Raw genomic sequence first — 20,628 nt, forward strand, 5'->3', positions numbered from 1 at the left:
TTCTTGGTCTTAGTCTTGCTCTATAGACTTGGTTTCCCACTCATATTGTAAACCATCTGATGATAGCCTCACTGGAATCTTTTCCATATAGTCAAAGAAATCAGATGAAATGTAGAAACTCAGTTCTGGAGCAGACATAAGGTCACAGAAAGGATGAGAGTGAAATGGAATATGAGGTTGAAAATAGCATCTCCCAGGAAGAGAGACGGGGCAAGCCCAGGTCACATTTTTTTTCCCAAGTATGTTAAATATCACTCTAGCATTGTGAACATGAGTTTGAGTAAACTCCGGGAGCTGGTGATGGACAGGGAGGCCTGGTGTGCTGCAGTCCATGGAGTTGCAAAGAGTCGGACACGACTGAGCGACTGAACTGAACTGAATTGAACTGAGCGTTGTAAAAGTTAGTGCACCTCTATAAGTTATTGTTGTTCGGTCTGCTCAGTCATGTCCAACCCTTTGAGACCCCATGTACTGTAGCACGCCAGGCTTCCCTGTCCTTCACCATGTCTTGGAGTTTGCTCAAACTCATGTCCATTGAGTCGGTGATGCTATCCAAACATCTCATCCTCTGTCATCCTCTTTTCTTCCCGCCTTCATTCTTGCCCAGCCGCAGGGTCTTTCCCAGTGAGTTAGCTCTTTGCATCAGTGGCCAAAGTACTGGAGCTTCAGCTTTAGCATCAGTCCTTCCAATGAATATTCCAAGTTGATTTCCTTTAGGATGGACTGGTTTGATCTCCTTGCTGTCTAAGGGACTCTCAAGAGTCTTCTGCCAGCACCACAGTTCAAAAGCATTGATTCTTTAGGACTCAGTCTTTTTTTATGGTCCAGCTCTTGCATCCATGCAAGACTACTGGAAAAACCATAGCTTTGACTACAAAAACCATTACATTGTCAGCAAAGTAATGTCTCTGCTTTTTAATATGCTGTCTAGGTTTGTCGTTGCTTTTCTTCCAAGGAGCAAGCGTCTTTTAATTTCATGGCTGCAGTCACTGTCCACAGTGATTTTGGAGCCCAAGAAAACATTTTTAAAGGTCTTTAAGTGTTTGCACTAAAGTCACTTCCCAAGAAGGGAGTCTTCCCTAACCTTCTCATCTAGAATTTTGACCTCTACACCCTGATTCTTCCCAGATTTATTTTCCTTTCGGTTTATCACTAGCTAATATTTTATATATTTCAGAAATTTACTGTTTACACTCTTTCACTAAAGCTTCATGAGAGTATATGGATTTTTGCTTCCTTTGACTGCTATAGCAACAAAAACTCTTGCACTGAAGACAATATATGTTTATATGATATATAAGTGATTATATGAATAATATTGTCCAAGATTTTAGAGGCTCTTTAAAAATTTATATAAAACAAACAAAAAAATTTATATAAAACAAAATGTGTTGTAGAATATTTTGACTAATATTCATTGAAAATACCAGATATTCATTATAGAATTTTTGTCATAGGTACTGTATAAATAGTGTTTGTCAATGCATATATTCATCAAAATGACCTGGGATATTGATTAAAGAGCATCTGTTTCTAGACTTCATCTTGGACTTACCTACTAAATCATAATCCTTTCTTTCAGGACCCAGAAATCTTCCAAGCAAATTAGATGTATGTTTTAATTAAAGAAACACTCACAGAAATCTACAATGAAAGATTCTTAAAACTTTATCTATGTGCCATCCAGACATCACAAAGCAAACGTTGGTTCAGTAAAAGTGCCTGAGTATGTGCATGTCAAGTTTTGTTTTTGTTGTGGAGCTTTAAACTCCATAAACGCTGGGCAGAATCAGGATTAACTTTTACTAACATAGAATGGGATGAGTAATTCAAATTTCAGTTGTAGCTGAAATACAAGGTAATGAGTGGGGAAAAAAAGCCATTACATGTTTAAAAGGAGCTGAGATAAGTCCAATATTCCCCATTTGACTATAGAGAAAAATGAAGCAGAAAGTAGGAACATTTAAAATAAATTAAATCAGAAGTTGAACCATAAAAATACAAAAAGATTTACTATGCCTAAAAAGAGATAGGCTTTAAGATTGACTATAGAGGTAGAAAATATGCAAAATAAGAGTGGAAAAATAGAGATAAGAATGATGAAGACATTATATTAAATACGAGAGAGGATATAGAAGTAGATTTAAGATCTTGAACTTAAAAGATGCTCTCTGAAATACTGCTCCTAGAGGAAAATGGTGTAAAGGTTAAGGTAATTTTTTCATTGTGGCAAGCCTCAAACCAAATGACAAGACAGAGGAGCGGAGAACGGAGGGAGATTTGGGATTGGAATTAACAGACACTATGCAGAACTATTAGAATATTCTATATTCTAGTATTAATATGTGCTCCTGCTTGTATGTTTTACACTGTGCTGTGTGCTTAGTCACACGTTCATGGCCAACTCTTTGCGACCCCATGGACTGTAGCCCACCAGGCTCCTCTGTCCTTGGGGATTCTCTAGGCAAGAATACTGGACTGGATTGTCAGAGATCGAACCCAGGTTTCCCACATTGCAGGCGGATTTTTTTTACCATCTTAGTCACCAAGAAAGCCCATATTTTACACTAAGTTTATGTAAATAAATTTTGACCAAAAAGTCTTTTCTCTATTTGGAACAAAAACACCTGATTGGAAGATATAAGACAGAACTAAAATTCTACCTCTTGCTTTTGCTTTCATTTCTATCTTAGAATCACATGTGTTCTTCTGCAGAGAAAAGAGAAACCTTCAGGGCCAAGATAGTTAAGGTCAGTCATCACTGTCTTACAATTAAATATGTTGCTTTCCTGGTACATGAGTCCAAAGGGGAAAATGGTTCATTTTAATAGGACAGCATGCTGAGGAAAGAGGAAGGAAGCTCTTTACAGCATGCCAATGAGAAGTGTCTTTTCCCTAAAGTTTTCCTTCAGTAGCCAAGCTGTGACAGTTTGTTTATGCTCAAGTATAGGGTATCTCCTGCCTTAAGTACTGGGTTTAGACACTAAGAAGTTTATCAGCTGCATTTAATTCAAATACATTAAATATGCAACTCACTATGCACCAGGAATTTCACAAAATGATGCAGAAGACATAAATCTATGCCCTCAAGCACTTCACAAAACAGCAAGGGAGAAAAGTGTGTGCATCGCTAATTATACATCAGAAGGTACTATGAGCATTCCTATAAAAGACGGCTACACAGCATAAGTTTGCCAAGGTTCGTGTTTCTATCACTGAGCGTTAGGAGTGCTGAGTTTCTGTAGAGTGTTTGTCAGGAAACAATTATTTCAGATAGGTTGTCAAGTTGCAAAATCTTTTTATTTTTCAAAGGAACTAGGGGTTAATTTCTCTCACAGAGTTATGAGAACCAGTGAAACCAATTTTGTTGTTGTTTTGTGGTTAAGTCATGTCTGACTCTTTGGCAACCCCACGGACCATAGCCCACCTCTGTTTATGGGATTTTCCAGGCAAGAATACTGGACTGAACATTTCCTACTCCAGGGGATCTTCCTGACCTAAGGATCGTACCCACCCACATCTCCTGAATAATAGGAGGATTCTGGGATCCTGATCATCTGGGAAGCCCACTGAAACCCAATACTCATGCACTAAAATACATACAACAAAAATAAAGGAAAACGTATGATAGACATTAGAAAGACAGTTTGAGTATGAGATACCTTTCATAAAACGGTGAAACTAAAATTCTCCAGCAACTGCTTAACCACAATCTATCTTGGTAAATAAGTTAGGAAGTAAGTCAAATAAAAATAAAAGGCCGTATTTTAGAAACATAAAGAAAAGAATTTAGATGAAGCGACTAAAGGTCCTCACCTAAAGTATTATGGAAGAGTTCAAGGGCTATAGAGCCTTCTATAAAGGGATAAACTTGCAATGCAAATACTTCGTCTCATTAAGTTTTTCTGTGCCCCAAACAAAGCTAAATGTCCCACTTACTGAGTTCAATATACTCTTTATTTAAAAATACCTTTGTAAATGACAGTCTTCTCTATGTATTTTTTTTCTTTAGATACGCTAGTGTTATTAAACAGATTTAACTTGCAAATAAACATTTGAAGCTTTATTCATCTTGAGTATACTGGAGTGGGTAGCCTTTCCCTTCTCCAGGGGACCTTCCCAACCCAGGAATCAAACCCAGGACTCCTGCTTTGCAGGTGGATTCTTTACCAGCTGAGCCACAAGGGAAGCTGGAGAATACTGGAGTTATTTGGTAGCCTATCCCTTCTGCAGGGGATCTTCCTGACCCAGGAATCGAACCTGGGTTTCCTGCATTGCAGGTGGATTCTTTACCAACTGAGCTACCAGGGAAGCCTGAACTAAAGGACTCTGTTCAAATAGTAGTGCAGAAAAACCTTGAATCGACCTGTACCCAAAGACACAACGAATGTATAGCCATATGTGGAAGAATTTCCTGAAAAAAAGACCTGAAAACTAGCTTAACAGCTCGTCTATAACAAAGGATAAAAAGACCATGTCAAGATGGTTAGGAGAGGAGTCAAAAATATACATTGGGGAAACAGTCTCTTCAACAAACGGTGTTCAGAAAACTTAACAGCCGCATGCGAAAGAATGAAACTGACTACACAATACACAAAAACTAACTTGAAATGGATTAAAAACTTGAATGAAAGACCAGAAATCACAAAACTCCTAGAAGAAAATCTAGGTGGTAGGCTGCTTGACATTATTGTTAGTGATATGTACACACTCTTTATTTCAAAGGATTTTGTGAATGATAGTCATATATGTGTCTTTTTTCTTTAGATACATTAGTGTTATCAAATAGATTTAACTTCCTAGCTTACATATATATGTGTGTGTATATATGTGTGTATATATTTTATATATATATAGGTACATTTGTTGTTTCTCAGTCATCGTCACGTCGACCCCATGGACTCTACGCTTCCCTGTCCGTCACTGTCTCCTGAAGTTTGCTCAAATTCGTGTTCTCTGAATCAGTAATGCTATTTACCCATTTCATCCTCTGCTGCCCTCTCTTCCTCCTGCCCTCACTCTTCCCCAGCATCAGGGTCTTTTCCAATGAGTCAGCTTTTTAATATGCTATCAAGGTTTGTGATAGCTTTCCTTCTGAGGAGACAGCATCTTTTCATTTAAAAGCTGCGGTCACCATCCACAGTGATTTTGGAGCCCAAGAAAACAAAATCTGTCATTGTTTTCACTTTTTTGCCTTCTTTTTGCCAGAAAGTGATAGGACTGGATGCTATGATTTTTGTTTTTTGAATGTTGAATTTTAAGCCAGTTTTTTTTTTTTTTACTCTTCTCTTTCTCCCCCATCAAGAGGCTCCCTAGGTCCTCTTTGCTTTCTGCTATTAGAGTGGTAGCATCCGCATATCTGAGGTTGTTGATATTTCTCCTGGGAATCTTGATTCCAGCATGTGATTCATCCAGCCCACAATTTTGCTTGATGTACTCTGTATATATACGTTAAACAAGCAGGTGACAATATACAACCTTGTTGTACTCCTTGTACATTGGCAGAGCCACTGTAGAAAACATATGGAGGTTCCTCAAAAAATTAGAAATGAAACTAACTTATGAAATAGCAATTTTGCTTCCGAGTACTTACCCAAAGAAAACAAAATTTATTTAAAAAGATATATGTACCCCTGTGGGCTTCCCTGATAGCTCAGTTGGTACAGGATCTGCCTGCAACGCAGGAGAGCCCTGTTCAATTCCTGGGTCTGGAAGATCCCCTGGAGAAGGGACAGGCTACCCACTCCAGTATTCTGGCCTGGAGAATTCCATGGACTGCACAGCCCATGGGGTCACAAAGAGCTGGACATGACTGAGAGACTATATGGAAGCAACCTAAATGTCCATTAAGTGATGAATGGATAAAGAAGATGTGGTATTTAAATACAATGGAATATTACTCAGTTGTGAAGAATAAGACTTTTTTTTTTTTTCATTTTCAACAACATGGGTGAACCTGGAGTGCATTATGCTTAGTGAAATAAATCACACAGAAAAATACAAAAGCTCTATGATAACTCTTATATGTGGAATCTAAAGAACAAAACAAATAATACAAACAAAACTCATTGATAGAGGAAATAGATTGGTGGTTGCAGAGTTTTTGGTGAAATGGGTGAAGGGAATCAAGGGGTATAAACTTCGAGTTATAAAAATAAAAAGTCGTGGAAATCTAATGTACAACATGGTGATCATAGTCAATAATTTTTTATTCCAAATATAAATGTTGCTAAGAATTTAAATCTTCAGAGTTCTCATCACAAGAATGAAAGTTGTAATTCTGTATTTTACAGATTGTGACTAATCTTGTGGGAATCACATTGCAGCGTATTTGTTGTTGTTCAGTTGTTCAGTCATGTCTGACCCTTTGTGACCCTATGGACTGTAGCCCTCCAGGCTTCCCTGTCCTTCACCATCTCCCCGAGCTTGCTCAAACTCATGTCCGTTGAGTCAGTGATGCCCCTGAGTCAGTGGTGCCATTGCAACGTATACAAATGTCAAATCATTATGTTGTACACCTGAAACTGTGTCAAGTATTCTTCAATTAAAAAAGTAAAGTAAAACACTGATTTAAATGATAGCATAGATTAATACTTATCTATTGCAATGATTTTATTTTTGAACCAAACTTTAAAATATATACATTCCTTCATCCACCCTTTGCCTTACGGCCAGGATTTTTTTTTGTGTTAGTATGGTTGTACACACTTGGGCTTCCCTGGTGGCTCAGATGGTAAAGAATCTGCATGAAATGCGGGAGACTTGGGTTGGATCCATGGGTTGAGAAGATCCCCTGGAAAAGGGAACAGCTACCCACTACCCAGATCAGTCCTGGGTGTTCATTGGAAGGACTGATGCTGAAGCTGAAACTCCAGTACTTTGGCCACCTCATGCGAAGAGTTGACTCATTGGAAAAGACCCTGATGCTGGGAGGGATTGGGGGCAGGAGGAGAAGGGGATGACAGAGGATGAGATGGCTGGATGGCATCACCAACTCGATGGGCATGAGTTTAAATAAACTCCGGGAGTTTTTGATGGACAGGGAGGCCTGGTGTGCTGTGATTCATGGGGTCACAAAGAGTTGGACACAACTGAGCCACTGAACTGCACTCAACCCACTCCAGTATTCTTGCCTGGAGAATTCCATGGACAGAGGAGCCTGACAAGCTACAGGTCATAGAGAATCAGACACAACTGAACAACTTTCAGTTCATTTCACTTCACATGGTTGTACTAACTAGAGTTTCATTCTTTTTTCTAACATAAACTATGGTAATAACATGTCATCTAGAGTTTCTACTATGGACTCCTTTAAAGTGCATTCAAAATTTAAATATAGTTAAAAACTTCTGAATATAATATTATTCAGTATCTTTTCATTGCTTTTTCAATGTCTTACAATTTTTGTTTTGAATTCTATATCCAATTTAATAGTACTTTCTAACAACCTGCTTTTATGAAAGTATTTGAATCACATATTTTAGCTTTCATAGAAATAACAGTTCTCACTATTGTTTGTTTAATTAATTATAACAAACATGTTGGAGTGAAAAAAATGAAGCTAACTCTTATTGAACAATAGCTAAGTGTGAAGGTATCCATACCACAGTGAATTAGTGAGGAGTTTGCCAGTTAATCAACTATTTCACCAGGGTAATAGAGATGACGTCACTATACTACAGACCACTTTTTTATTGGGACTTGTATTCAATAATTCAGGTGATAATTCACAGCCAACCAAATTACTCTAATGTGTGTTGATTTTTATTCTCTTATTTCTAAGTTCAAAATATACAGATTCCACAAAAATTGAGATATGGAAAAGCTTTTATTTATTCCAGGACAGCTATTAAGCTGTTCAAAATGGAGGTGGCATTTGAGATTGACCTTGAATGGTGAGATATGTAAGATTTTAATATAGAGATGGAAAGATATATGAAAGATAAAGGGGAAAATATGAGTGTTGGTAGGGTTTCCAGATAAAATACAGAGTGTTCAATTAAATTTATATTTCTAACAAAAACTAATACTTAAGATAAATATATTCCATATGTCATAGGAGATATATTTAAGAAGCAATTTTTGTTGTTTATGACAAATTCACATTTAACAAGGTTTCCTGTATTTTTCTTTATCACAACTTGCAATCCTAATTGTGAGACACGTAACTAAATCTGAAGTGGTTCAGTTTCGCTGGGAGAGTAAAGTGAAAAATGGTAGCTAATAGTCCATACTTGAAAAGTCTTGAGTATCACAGTAAGGATTTGAAAAGCAGTTAAGATGGTGTTACCAATTATATTTCAGGTAGAAACAATAGCATAAGAATGTAGTGGCACTCCTGGAAGATAGAAGGGAAGGAGCAAAGAAAGAAGGGAGGAAGGAAGGTAGGAAGAATGAAAGAAAGAAGGAAAGAAAAAGAGGGGAGAAAGAAAGAAAAAGATTTTCAAGTGTCATACTACTATCTCTGCTATATACTATTGAACACACAGAATATACACTATAGTGTGAGAAAAGTCTACATGGGGTGTGTCTCCCAGAAGAACATTAGAGGTCTCCTTGGGGCCTGTGTACCACAGAATGCTATGAAAATAGTATCTTGCATTATTTTTTTTAATTTTTGCATTTTTTATGTTAGCATGCAGGATAGATTTTTAAGTAGCAAGTTCAGAATCCAACAGATAAGGTAGTCAGAACTTATAAACAGAGATTAAACAGCAAGTCTGTCTATATTAATAAATCTAGCTCAACAGTGAACTCTATTTTTAACTTGCAAGCTCACAGATTTTAGAAAGAAATCACACATAACTCCTTTCCATCTATTACTTCGTGAGGGTCATGAGTGGTATTATTAAACTTAGGCTAACTAAACAGATTTCTTCCTGATTTTGTCTGTATTTTCCACAGGTTTTTGTTTCAATGATTCTCACAGTGACTAAAACTTTATCTCCAGCCTCCAGAGCAGTCTTTGAGAGGCTACATTGCCATTATTTACTTTCTTGAGCTTTGGAGCATTTTTTTTTAATACTCCTCAGAGCTTTGAAAGTGACTGTTTTTTCCCCCAGAGGAAGTCTGAACAGTTCACAACAACTGGTAAATAGCTCAATTCTTCTTTCTTTCAGAAGATGAAACCCAAGATGAAAGAATGTGATTTTTCCAACCACCATTTTAACAAGAACTCCCCCACTGCCTAAAAGATCAATCATACGGAAAACATAAAGTTTTTCAACACAAGGATGACTTATCATAGAACATGAAGGAAAAGTATAGGAAATAAAGACACGTCCATTGTGAGATAAATCAGTTCTCAAGGAGGAAAAAAGGAGTATCTGGAAACTCATTAAATCAAATGCAATATAAAATAATAGGTATATAGCTGTGAGTGGAACCTTAAAAACTTCCCTGGGTGTGACAGATATTAAGAGGTCCTGATATCTCCCAGTGTTCAGTAATCTTTGATGAGTAAATGTGAGTTAAACTAATTATGTTATCAGAATTTCTAACTGGAGTATGATTATGGAGTTAAGGCAGGCATTAGCGGTGAAAATCTAATTTGTGTGTCAGTTTGTTACATAACTACAGATTAGGTGCAATTGTAGCGATATTTTTGTCCCTCTGGTGTATTGAGAGCTATATTCACAAGATCTACTTTCATGAATAAAACATCACTGAGTGTATTTCAATATCACCTGGGGCAACAGAAGCAAAAATTGCCTCTGGGACAGAGGACCACACTAAAGAGAAGACATTCTCAGCTTGGGCCACAGCTTCACATACACTACAGGGCCTGGGGAAGAAAGACTCTTCATTAAGATTATTTTTCGTACATCACACTAACTGCTCATAGGCCCAGAAACAAGGATCAATTAGACAATAAATTCCTTACATATTTACAGCACATTTTGAATGTGTACACAGCTAATACAAACACATAAACAAACGTGCTGCTTTTCAACAGTACATCAAAAAAGAATAGTCATCAGAACTGAATACGTAGACTTCAAAATATGGTTCAATCCTGAAACAAAATGCTAGTCTAAGCATTAATATAGATTGTGTTAAATATAGAAAACAGAATAGAAGTAGTAAAGAAAATTAGAGATAACAAGGGAACATTTCCTGCAAAGATGGGCACAATAAAGAACAGAAATGGTACGGACCTAACAGAAGCAGAAGATATTAAGAAGAGGTGGCAATAATACGCAGAACTATACAGAAAAGATCTTAATGACTCAGATAACTACAGTGGTGTGATCACTCACCTAGAGCTAGACATCTTGAGTCTCAAAATCAAGTGGGCCTTAGGAAGCATCACTATAAACAAAGTTAGTGGAGGTGATGGAACTCCAGCTGAGTTATTTCAAATCCTAAAATATGTTGTAAAAGTGCTGCATTCAATAAGCCAGCAAATTTGGAAAATTCTGCAGTGGCCATAGCAGTGAGAAAGATGTTTTCATTCCAGTCCCAAAGAAAGGCAATGCCAAAAAAATGTTCAAACTACCGTACAATTACTTTCATCTCGCACATTAGCAAAGTAATGCTCAAAATTCTCCAAAGTGAGGCTTCAACAGTATGTGAACTGAGAACTTTCAGACGTTCAAGCTGGGTTAGAAAAGGCAGAGAAACCAGAGGTCAAATTGCCAACATCTGTTGGATGTTAGAGAAAAATAAGAGAGTTCCAGAAAAATATCTACTTCTGCTTTATTGACTACACCAAAGACTTTGATTCTGGGGATCACAAAAAACTGTTGGAAAATTCTTCAAGAGATGGGAATACCAGACCACCTTGCCTGCCTCCTGAGAGATCTGTATTCAGGACAAGAAGCAACAGTTAGAATCAGACATGGAACAATGAACTGGTCCAAAATTGGGAAAGGAATATGCCAAGTCTGTATATTGTCACCATGTTTATTTAATTGATATGCAGAGTATATAATGCTAAATGCTGGGCTGGATGAAATACAAGCAGGAATCAAGACTGACAGGAGAAATATCAATAATCTCAGATATGCAGATGACACCACATTACTTTGCTGACATATGTCCATCTAGTCAAAGCTACGGTTTTTCCAGTAGTTGTGTATGCTTGTGAGAGTTGGACCATGAAGAAAGTTGAGCACTGAAGAACTGATGCTTTTGAACTGTCGTGTTGGAGAAGTCTCTTAAGAGTCCCTTATATTGCAAGGAGATCAAACCAGTCAATCCTAAAGAAACCCAGTCCTGAATATTCATTTGAAGGACTGATGATGAGGCTGAAGCTCCAATACTTTGGCCACCTGATGCAAGGAACTGAACTGAAAGATTAAGATAGATTGTGTTAAACAACAAAAATTCAACAGAATAAATTTAAATAGTATACTGGCTTTATTAAAACATTCATGAATCAGAAAGCATCGCATCTAGCAATGAGAAAGGCGATCTACACAGCTATAGAAAAGCAAAAGGGTTTTCAAGCTAGAAAGAGGGTGCAAAAAGGAACTGGATGCATTAGTAATGGATGCATTATTTTAAGCAAGGTCTCCCTTCTAAGGGGAAGGAAATGAGTCTCTCAAATGAATTACCTCAATAGTGCTTACCAGGTAATTTCAAGTTAGCTGGTTAAATGTGCCACTGCTGGGGAAGTTTAAATCAACATTAGGTTAGGCATTAAGTCTTGGTGTGTTGACACAGGGTTTAGCAAAACTGACTCCATTTGGGGCCTGTTGCCTCCTTTTTAATAATTGATTTCAATAATTTATACTCAAATTACCAACAATGGGTGATTTTTTTTTTCATTTATTTTTATAAGTTGGAGGCTAATTACTTCACAACATTGAAGTGGGTTTTGTCATACATTGACATGAATCAGCCATGGAGTTACATGTATTCCCCATCCCGATCCCCTCTCCCACCTTCCTCTCCGCCCGATTCCTCTGGGTCTTCCCAGTGCACCAGGCCTGAACACTTGTCTCATGCATCCAACCTGGGCTGGTGATCTGTTTCGCTATAGATAATATACATGCTTCCATGCTGTTCTCTCGAAGCATCCCACCCTCTCCTTCTCCCACAGAGTCCAAAAGTCTGTTCTGTACATCTGTGTCTCTTTTTCTGTTTTGCATATAGGGTTATCATTACCATCTTTCTAAATTCCATATATATGTGTTAGTATGCTATAATGCTCTTTATCTTTCTGGCTTACTTCACTCTGTATAATGGGCTCCAGTTTCATCCATCTCATTAGAACTGATTCAAATGAATTCTTTTTAATGGCTGAGTAATATTCCATGGTGTATATGTACCACAGCTTCCTTATTCATTCATCTGCTGATGGGCATCTAGGTTGCTTCCATGTCCTGGCTATTATAAACAGTGCTGCGATGAACATTGGGGTGCACGTGTCTCTTTCAGATCTGGTTTCCTCAGTGTGTATGCCCAGAAGTGGGATTGCTGGGTCATATGGCAGTTCTATTTCCAGTTTTTTTAAGAAATCTCCACACTGTTCTCCATAGTGGCTGTACTAGTTTGCATTCCCACCAACAGTGTAAGAGGGTTCCCTTTTCTCCACACCCTCTCTAGCATTTATTGCTTGTAGACTTTTGGATAGCAGCCATCCTGACTGGGGTGTAATGGTACCTCATTGTGGTTTTGATTTGCATTTCTCTGATAATGAGTGATGTTGAGCATCTTTTCATGTGTTTGTTAGCCATCTGTATGTCTTCTTTGGAGAAATGTCTGTTTAGTTCTTTGGCCCATTTTTTGATTGGGTCATTGATTTTTCTGGAATTGAGCTGCAGGAGTTGCTTGTATATTTTTGAGATTAATCCTTTGTCTGTTGCTTCGTTTGCTATTATTTTCTCCCAATCTGAGGGCTGTCTTTTCACCTTGCTTATAATTTTCTTTGTTGTGCAAAAGCCTTTAAGTTTCATTAGGTCCCATTTGTTTATTTTTGCTTTTATTTCCAATATTCTGGGAGGTGGGTCATAGAGGATCCTGCTGTGATTCTTGTCGGAGAGTGTTTTGCCTATGTTCTCCTCTAGGAGTTTTATAGTTTCTGGTCTTACATTTAGGTCTTTAATCCATTTTGAGTTTATTTTGTGTATGGTGTTAGAAAGTGTTCTAGTTTCATTCTTTTACAAGTGGTTGACCAGTTTTCCCAGCACCACTTGTTAAAGAGGTTGTCTTTTTTCCATTGTATATCCTTGCCTCCTTTGTCGAAGATAAGGTGTCCATAGGTTCGTGGATTTATCTCTGGGCTTTCTATTCTGTTCCATTGATCTATATTTCTGTCTTTGTGCTAGTACAATACTGTCTTGATGACTGTGGCTTTGTAGTATAGTCTGAAGTCAGGCAGGTTGATTCCTCCAGTTCCATTCTTCTTTCTCAAGATTACTTTGGCTATTCGAGGTTTTTTGTATTTCCATACAAATTGGGAAATTATTTGTTCTAGTTCTGTGAAAAATACTGTTGGTAGCTTGATAGGGATTGCATTGAATCTATAGATTGCTTTGGGTAGTATAGCCATTTTGACAATATTGATTCTTCCAATCCATGAGCATGGTATGTTTCTCCATCTGTTTGTGTCCTCTTTGATTTCTTTCATCAGTGTTTTATCATTTTCTATGTATAGGTCTTTTGTTTCTTGAGGTAGATATACTCCTAAGTATTTTATTCTTTTTGTTGCAATGGTGAATGGTATTTTTCCTTAATTTCTCTTTCTGTTTTCTCATTGTTAGTGTATAGGAATGCAAGGGATTTCTGTGTGTTAATTTTGTATCCTGCAACTTTACTATATTCATTGATTAGCTCTAGTAATTTTCTGCTAGAGTCTTTAGGGTTTTCTATGTAGAGGATCATGTCATCTGCAAACAGCGAGAGTTTCACTTCTTCTTTTCCTATCTGGATTCCTTTTACTTCTTTTTCTGCTCTGATGGCTGTGGCCAAAACTTCCAAAACTATGTTGAATAGTAGTGGTGAGAGTGGGCACCCTTGTCTTGTTCCTGATTTCAGGGGAAATGCTTTCAATTTTTCACCATTGAGGGTAATGCTTGCTGTGGGTTTGTCAAATATAGCTCTTATTATGTTGAGGTATGTTCCTTCTATTCCTGCTTTCTGGAGAGTTTTAATCATAAATGTGTGTTGAATTTTGTCAAAGACTTTCTCTGAATCTATTGAGATAATCATATGGTTTTTATCTTTCAATTTGTTAATGTGGTGTATTACATTGATTGATTTGCAGATATTAAAGAATCCTTGCATTCCTGGGATAAAGCCCACTTGGTCATGGTGTATGATTTTTTGGGTGACTTTTTTTTACCCTCAAGTCTTTCCTTCCTTCATTGATTAATTCATATATAACTAATAGGTTCAATGTTCGACTTCATGAATGCCAAATTAGGTCCTTGCCTTTTTGTAGACCCACAGCCTGGTATGAAAGTGAAAGTGAAAATTGCTCAGTCGTGTCTGACTCTTTGGGACCCCATGGACTATACAGTCCGTGGAATTCTCCAGTCCAGAATACATGAGTGGGTAGCCTTTCCCTTCTCCAGGGGATCCTCCCAACCCAGAGATCGAACCCAGGTCTCCCACACTGCAGGTCGATTCTTTACCAGCTGAGCTTATGAGGAAAGTTCACCTGTTATAGTAGTTCTTAATTCTATATGTACACCAACATCTTCTGAGGAATGCAAGTTTGAGGATAATAAATCCCATACATATAGATTTAGGTTCAAGAAGTTTGGAATACACTTTTTGTTTAGTTCCATTTGGTTTAATGAAAAGCTATCCTGAAAATGTATTAAACAAAGAGCTTATTTTTTACACAGTAAAATTGCATCCTGCTAAATATTCACAGGATACTTACACAACCAATTAATCAAAATTTAGGGCTTCAATAGATGAATTTTCCCAATACCTAAACATTGATTACACATTCATTTTGGTTAAATTTTCTTGGACATATGTTGAGGATTAAATTATGCCCATCAAAAGATATGTGAAAATCCTAAACCTGGATACTTGTAAACGACACTTTACTTAGAAATAAGGTTTTGACAAAGGTAACTAATTTAAGATGAGACTACAGTGGATTGGTGTAATCCCTAACACAATGACTGGTGTCTTTATAAGGAGAGGGAGACTTGGAGACACAGAAGCATACAGGAGGAAACAGGTAGCTGCAGAAATGGGAGTGAAGCTTCTCCAAGTCAAGGAATGTCAAGGACTGCAGCACCCACTGGAAGTTGCAGACAAGCCTCCTTCCCTAGAGAATTCCGAAGCAGGGACCTGACCCCTTTTGTTTTCATCTACCCAGTTTGTGGTCATTTGTTAAGGCAGCCCTAGGAAATTACTGCACATGGTTTCCAAAAATAAGCTTGAATTAATTTATATCTCTGTTTCTCTATACATGCTGTTTCTTTATACTGATGTCTTCTTTGATTTTGTTTTTCACCTGTTTAGGTATGATGCATCTAGGTTTGATTTGCTTAGTATTTAAAGATTTCTTTAAAACTCATGAATCTCTGGTTTGTGGTATTTCTTGAATTTGGAATAACTGTCATCCATCATGTCTTCAAATACTCTTTTGGTTCCAACGTCTTTGTCGTCTCATGACCCTGTGATGTTGCACTGCAGTTGTGGGATGTTCTATTTTGTTTTGTTATTGTTTACTCTTTATGTTTTCTCATTATGGTTCAATTTGGTTAATTTCAATTGATCTATCTTCAGATTCACTTGCTTTTGTCTTAGTAGTATCCAGAAGGCTAAAGAACCCATCAGAGAATTCCTTCATCTTGGGTATTTTGTAGTATGTTTCTAGCACTGTCTGTGACTCTCAACTGTAAAGTAAATTTTCTAAGTGTTTATGCATTTTTGTCCACTTTTTCTACTGTGCTTAGTCACTCAGTCGTGTCTGACTCTCTGTGACCCCATGGACTGTAGCTTGCCAGGCTCCTCTGTCCATGGGTATTCTCCAGGCAAGAATACTAAAGTGGATTGCCATGCCCTCCTCCAGGGGATCTTCCCAACCCAGGGATCGAACCCAGGTCTTCCGCATTGCTGGCAGATTCTTTACCATCTGAGCTACCAGGGAAGCCCACTTTTCTACTAGATACCTTTATATATTAGTCATAATTAAAGTCCCTGTCCAACAGTTCCAATATCTCTGAGCCTGAATTTTTATCTCCCTTTTTTGTATTCTAATCATTTATTGAGTACCAAATTCTATGTGTAGAATGTCAGTAAAAATGGATGAAAATAGTATTTATTCTTGGTGAAATGTGTATGTGTGTGTGTGTGTGTGTGTGTGTGTGTGTGTATGAGGAGGGAAGTTTCAGGCAGTCTATTAACAATCTGCACCGGGTTTGGGACTTGGGCTGCTGTTGTTGCCTCCGGGGATTTCAGTCTCGTTGCAGTGAATTACTGTTACCTCCTGCTTTGGTTGGGACGCGGTCTGCAGGAGGGTTTTCTTAGGGTTCCTCTATCCACTTGGCTTTTAATGGTCCTGGTATACATGCCCCTCCCCACGCTCTTGCCCCTTCCTCAGTGATAGGTTATGTACTATTGCTTGTCATCTGGTGCAAGCCTTGTGGTGAAAACAAGAATTCTTGACTTTCCCAGTCTAATTTTTATACCTGGGCCTTGGGTATGGGTCTTTCTCAGCATTCTTGCTTCCCTTCCCTACATGAGCAAAATTGTTTCTTTTATCTACAGTAGATTGGAGGTAAGAGACACTTTCCTGTTGCTTTCTAGATGGAGCAGAACCCAGCTTGGTATTCTTGTAGGATCCAGACCCTATGAGGGTTTTTACTTCTACCCCTTGCACAGATGTAATGGATCTTTGTTTAAGTCCAGGAGATAGAAGTGTTTCATATCCTTTCTTACGGTGACTTAAAAAGAACAGATATGTACAACCTAAAAGTTAAGAGTTATGTTTTATTCAGCAGGAATTTTTAGGGCTTCAAGCCCAGGGAGCAACATCTCACGTAACCCTGATGGAACAGCTCTGAGGGGCCTGAGTGGGGGACCCAGGTTATACAGAATGTTGCAACAAAGGACAGGTTGTCTGAATGTCAAAAGACTATTGCTAATTACAGAAAATCAGATTACCTCAAGTTAAGGAATTTAGCATTTTTCTACACATGGAAAGATGCAAGAGTCTGGGCCCACTGACATCTTCCTTTGATGCATCGCAGCTATCTGGGGCCAGTGTTCTGTATTTTCACATCCTGAGCTTTCTTGGGCTTTGCTCAGTTTAGGGAGCAGCTGCAGGCTGGTAACTACTACATGGCATTCTTTTCCTTCCTAAGCTCCCTCAGGGCTCACCAGCTCACATTGGAGGGCTACAACTGCTAATGATAGTGACATCCTTTATTCACTGATATGATTAGAAATATTCTATTTTTCATGTATGAGATAAGGTTTTGGAGAAGTGAGCACTGTTCCAAACCTGCCTTCCAGTGCCCACTAATTATGACTTGCATGCTTGTGCCATTGAGGGGATTCTCTCTCTTTGTTCCAAACCTGAGTACTTGGTGGCAGTCCTTGAAAAAGAGTTTGGAAGTGGACACAAACTCCCTTTGTATCTGGGACTCTCAGCTATTCCAAAGGGAAACATAGGCTCACACTTGGCCTTTAGGCATTTATTGAAGTTTTAACTGATTTCTTCGTATTAGTTTCCATATTTTGCCTATTTGGTAAAGCATGAGCTCTCTGATGAACTAAAAAAAAAAAAAAAAAAAAAAAACAGTTATACTGTAGTTGACTATCAAACTTTTTCTCATTGTCAGGTTGAGAATGATGTTCTCATCAAGTTTTCTATATCCTTAGATGCAGCAGAACTCATAATGTATTTTTTAACTCCACAGAGGTAAAGTTTTAATACATATTTCTGGTTAAAACCATTTTTAGCACAATACATAGATATTAAAAGAGATGTATTTTTAAAAAGTTCAACATCTTTCAGGGTTATATAAAAAAATCTATGGAACCATATAGGAAAACATTATTATTTGGAAGATAGCAATTTCATACAATACTAAATACACTCATACAATCCAGCAGTCATGGCCTTGATATTTTCCCAAAGAATCTGAAAATTTATACCTGCACAAAAACCTACACACAAGTGTTTACAGCAGCTTTATTCACAATTGTCAAAACTTGGAAGCAACTAAGATGTCCTTCAGGAGGTAAATAGATAAATAAACCATGGTACCTCCAGACAATGGGATATTGTTCATTTGGTTCTAAAGCTATCAAGCCATGAAGACACCTTAAATACATATTACTAAGTGGAAGAAGCTGATTTGAAAAGGGCTATGGTTCTAACTATGTGATTCTGATAAAAGCAAAACTATGGAGAAATAGATCAGTGGTTGCAGAGGGATGAATAGGCAGAATACAAAGAATTTTTAGGGAAAATACACTGTATGATAATCTAATGATAGATACATTGTCTAAACCCACAAAATGTATACCACCTAGAGTGAACCCTCAGTTCAGTTCAGTCGCTCAGCCGTGTCCGACTCTTTGCGACCGCATGAATTGCAGCACGCTAGGCCTCCCTGTCCATCACCAACTCCCAGAGTCCACCCAAACCCATGTTCATCGAGTCAGTGATGCCATCGACCCATCTCATCCTCTGTCGTCCCCTCCTCCTCCTGCCCCCAATCCCTCCCAGCTTCAGGGTCTTTTCCAGTGAGTCAACTCTTTGCATCAGGTGGCCAAAGTAGTGGAGTTTCAGCTTCAGCATCAGTCCTTCCAATGAACACCCAGGACTGATCTCCTTTAGGATGGACTGGTTGGATCTCCTTGCAGTCCAAGGGACTCTCAAGAGTCTTCTCCAACACCACAGTTCAAAAGCATCAATTCTTCTGCTATGGGACTTTCCAGGCAAGAATACTGGAATGGGTTGCCATTTCCTCCTCCAGGGGATTTTCCCAATCCAGGAATCAAAGTCATGTCTAGTGCATCTCCTGGATTTTAGGTGGAAACTTTACCACTTGAACCATCTAGAAAGCCCCAAATTTTGCTCAACATTTGCAAATTTTGTTTTGAGCTTTCTAGCAACTATTGAAAAGATGTAAACACATCATTATAGTCACAGTATTCAGAAGATTCAAATAAATGGATTTCTAAAGAGAAACACAGTTAATCTTGGTATTAGGAGCCAAGAAAAATATCTGGTCTTTGTAAAAGGAAGACATTGGGTAATGGAGTGAACAGTTCCCTAGTGATATCCTGGCCATAAATACAACTATGATTTGCATAACTCTATTTCTTTGCATGAGTTATTTGCATGACAAAAAATTGACCCAGGTAAATTTCAGGATCTTACTGTTCTAGCTTCTATGCAGATTGAACGTGGAGCAAAGGGGATAAATGACCTATCTGCTTGACATTTGTCCATTCATAGTATTTCTCTGGTCTGAGCTTTGGGAAAGTGTTAAGTAGTAACAACTTCTAGGTCTCTTACTCTATGGGAATCTGAAATGCAGATAGCCAAGTGGAAATCTTCTGAGCAGTGAGGGATCTGCTGCAGACTCTTAGAAGTCGCTCTGCTTTCACACAAAGTGATCCCAGGAAAGACTTGCAAACAGGACCTAAATTGTCATTCAGAACTAATCTGGGCTTTACTCTTAGCAAACAAACCAATGACCAATCAAGATCTTTCAACTTTCATCACCACAGTGTCTGTGGCAATAACTTGACTCCAGAAAAACTGTAAAGTCAGTGTAACCAAATAGTTATCTTAGATCATTAAAAAGCAACACACAAAACATATTAACAACCAAGTCTGTCAAATAGTAAGCCATGTAAATTTAAAGTTTTCCTCCAAAATAAAAGGTTTGCATAATTAATGCAAAAGATAAATAAAAGCATTCATTAGTTGTTTAGTGAAAATGCTAATTGCTCAGTCATGTCCAACTCTTTCTGACCCCACGGACTGCCAGGCTCTTCTGTCTGTGGAATTCTCCAGGCAAGAATACTGGAGTGGGTAGCCATTCCCTTCTGCAGGGGATCTTCCCAACCCAGGGGTGGAACTCAGGTCTTCTGCATTGCAAGCAGTTAGGTATGTAAGGTGATAAATGATATGGAACATCCACCCAAGATGATGAAATTATTTCTGGAATACTCGATTTCCTTTTACTTCTTTCTGGCAGTAATTGGTTAGTATAGCTAGTTGTCAACTGAGTCAAAGCCTTGTCACCTGCATCTGTAACTATATGCTCTTTTCCTACTTGCTCTGGTGAAGTAACATGCTTGAGGTAAATGAAAACAATCCAGATTAATTAAGATAAGGGAACAAGAAGCAATGTCCCTGTTTTACCTTTCTGATTAAATGCCTGACCTATGAAAGAAATGTTTCTACTGAGCCTGAACTTCAAAAGGGATTCTGTGTAAACATTAAGAAATATGGTTCCATGAGTGCATGGATTTTAGCCTGGAGGTTATTACTGTCTCAGAAAAAGGCTGCAGAAAGGTCACTTAAAGTAACCACACATTATATTTTATTCCAACAAAGTGATAAGGAATATAACTGCAGAGCAACCACAGAAATGAAGAGGTTATGAGGAAGTTGAAAGTTACCCTGAGTCCACTCTATAGATTCTTGGTCATTGGGATCACCAGAAATGTGAAAGGAAGCATCATAAA

Source organism: Dama dama, chromosome 31 (assembly GCF_033118175.1).
Source record: "Dama dama isolate Ldn47 chromosome 31, ASM3311817v1, whole genome shotgun sequence".
In the NCBI taxonomy this organism is placed as follows: domain Eukaryota; kingdom Metazoa; phylum Chordata; class Mammalia; order Artiodactyla; family Cervidae; genus Dama; species Dama dama.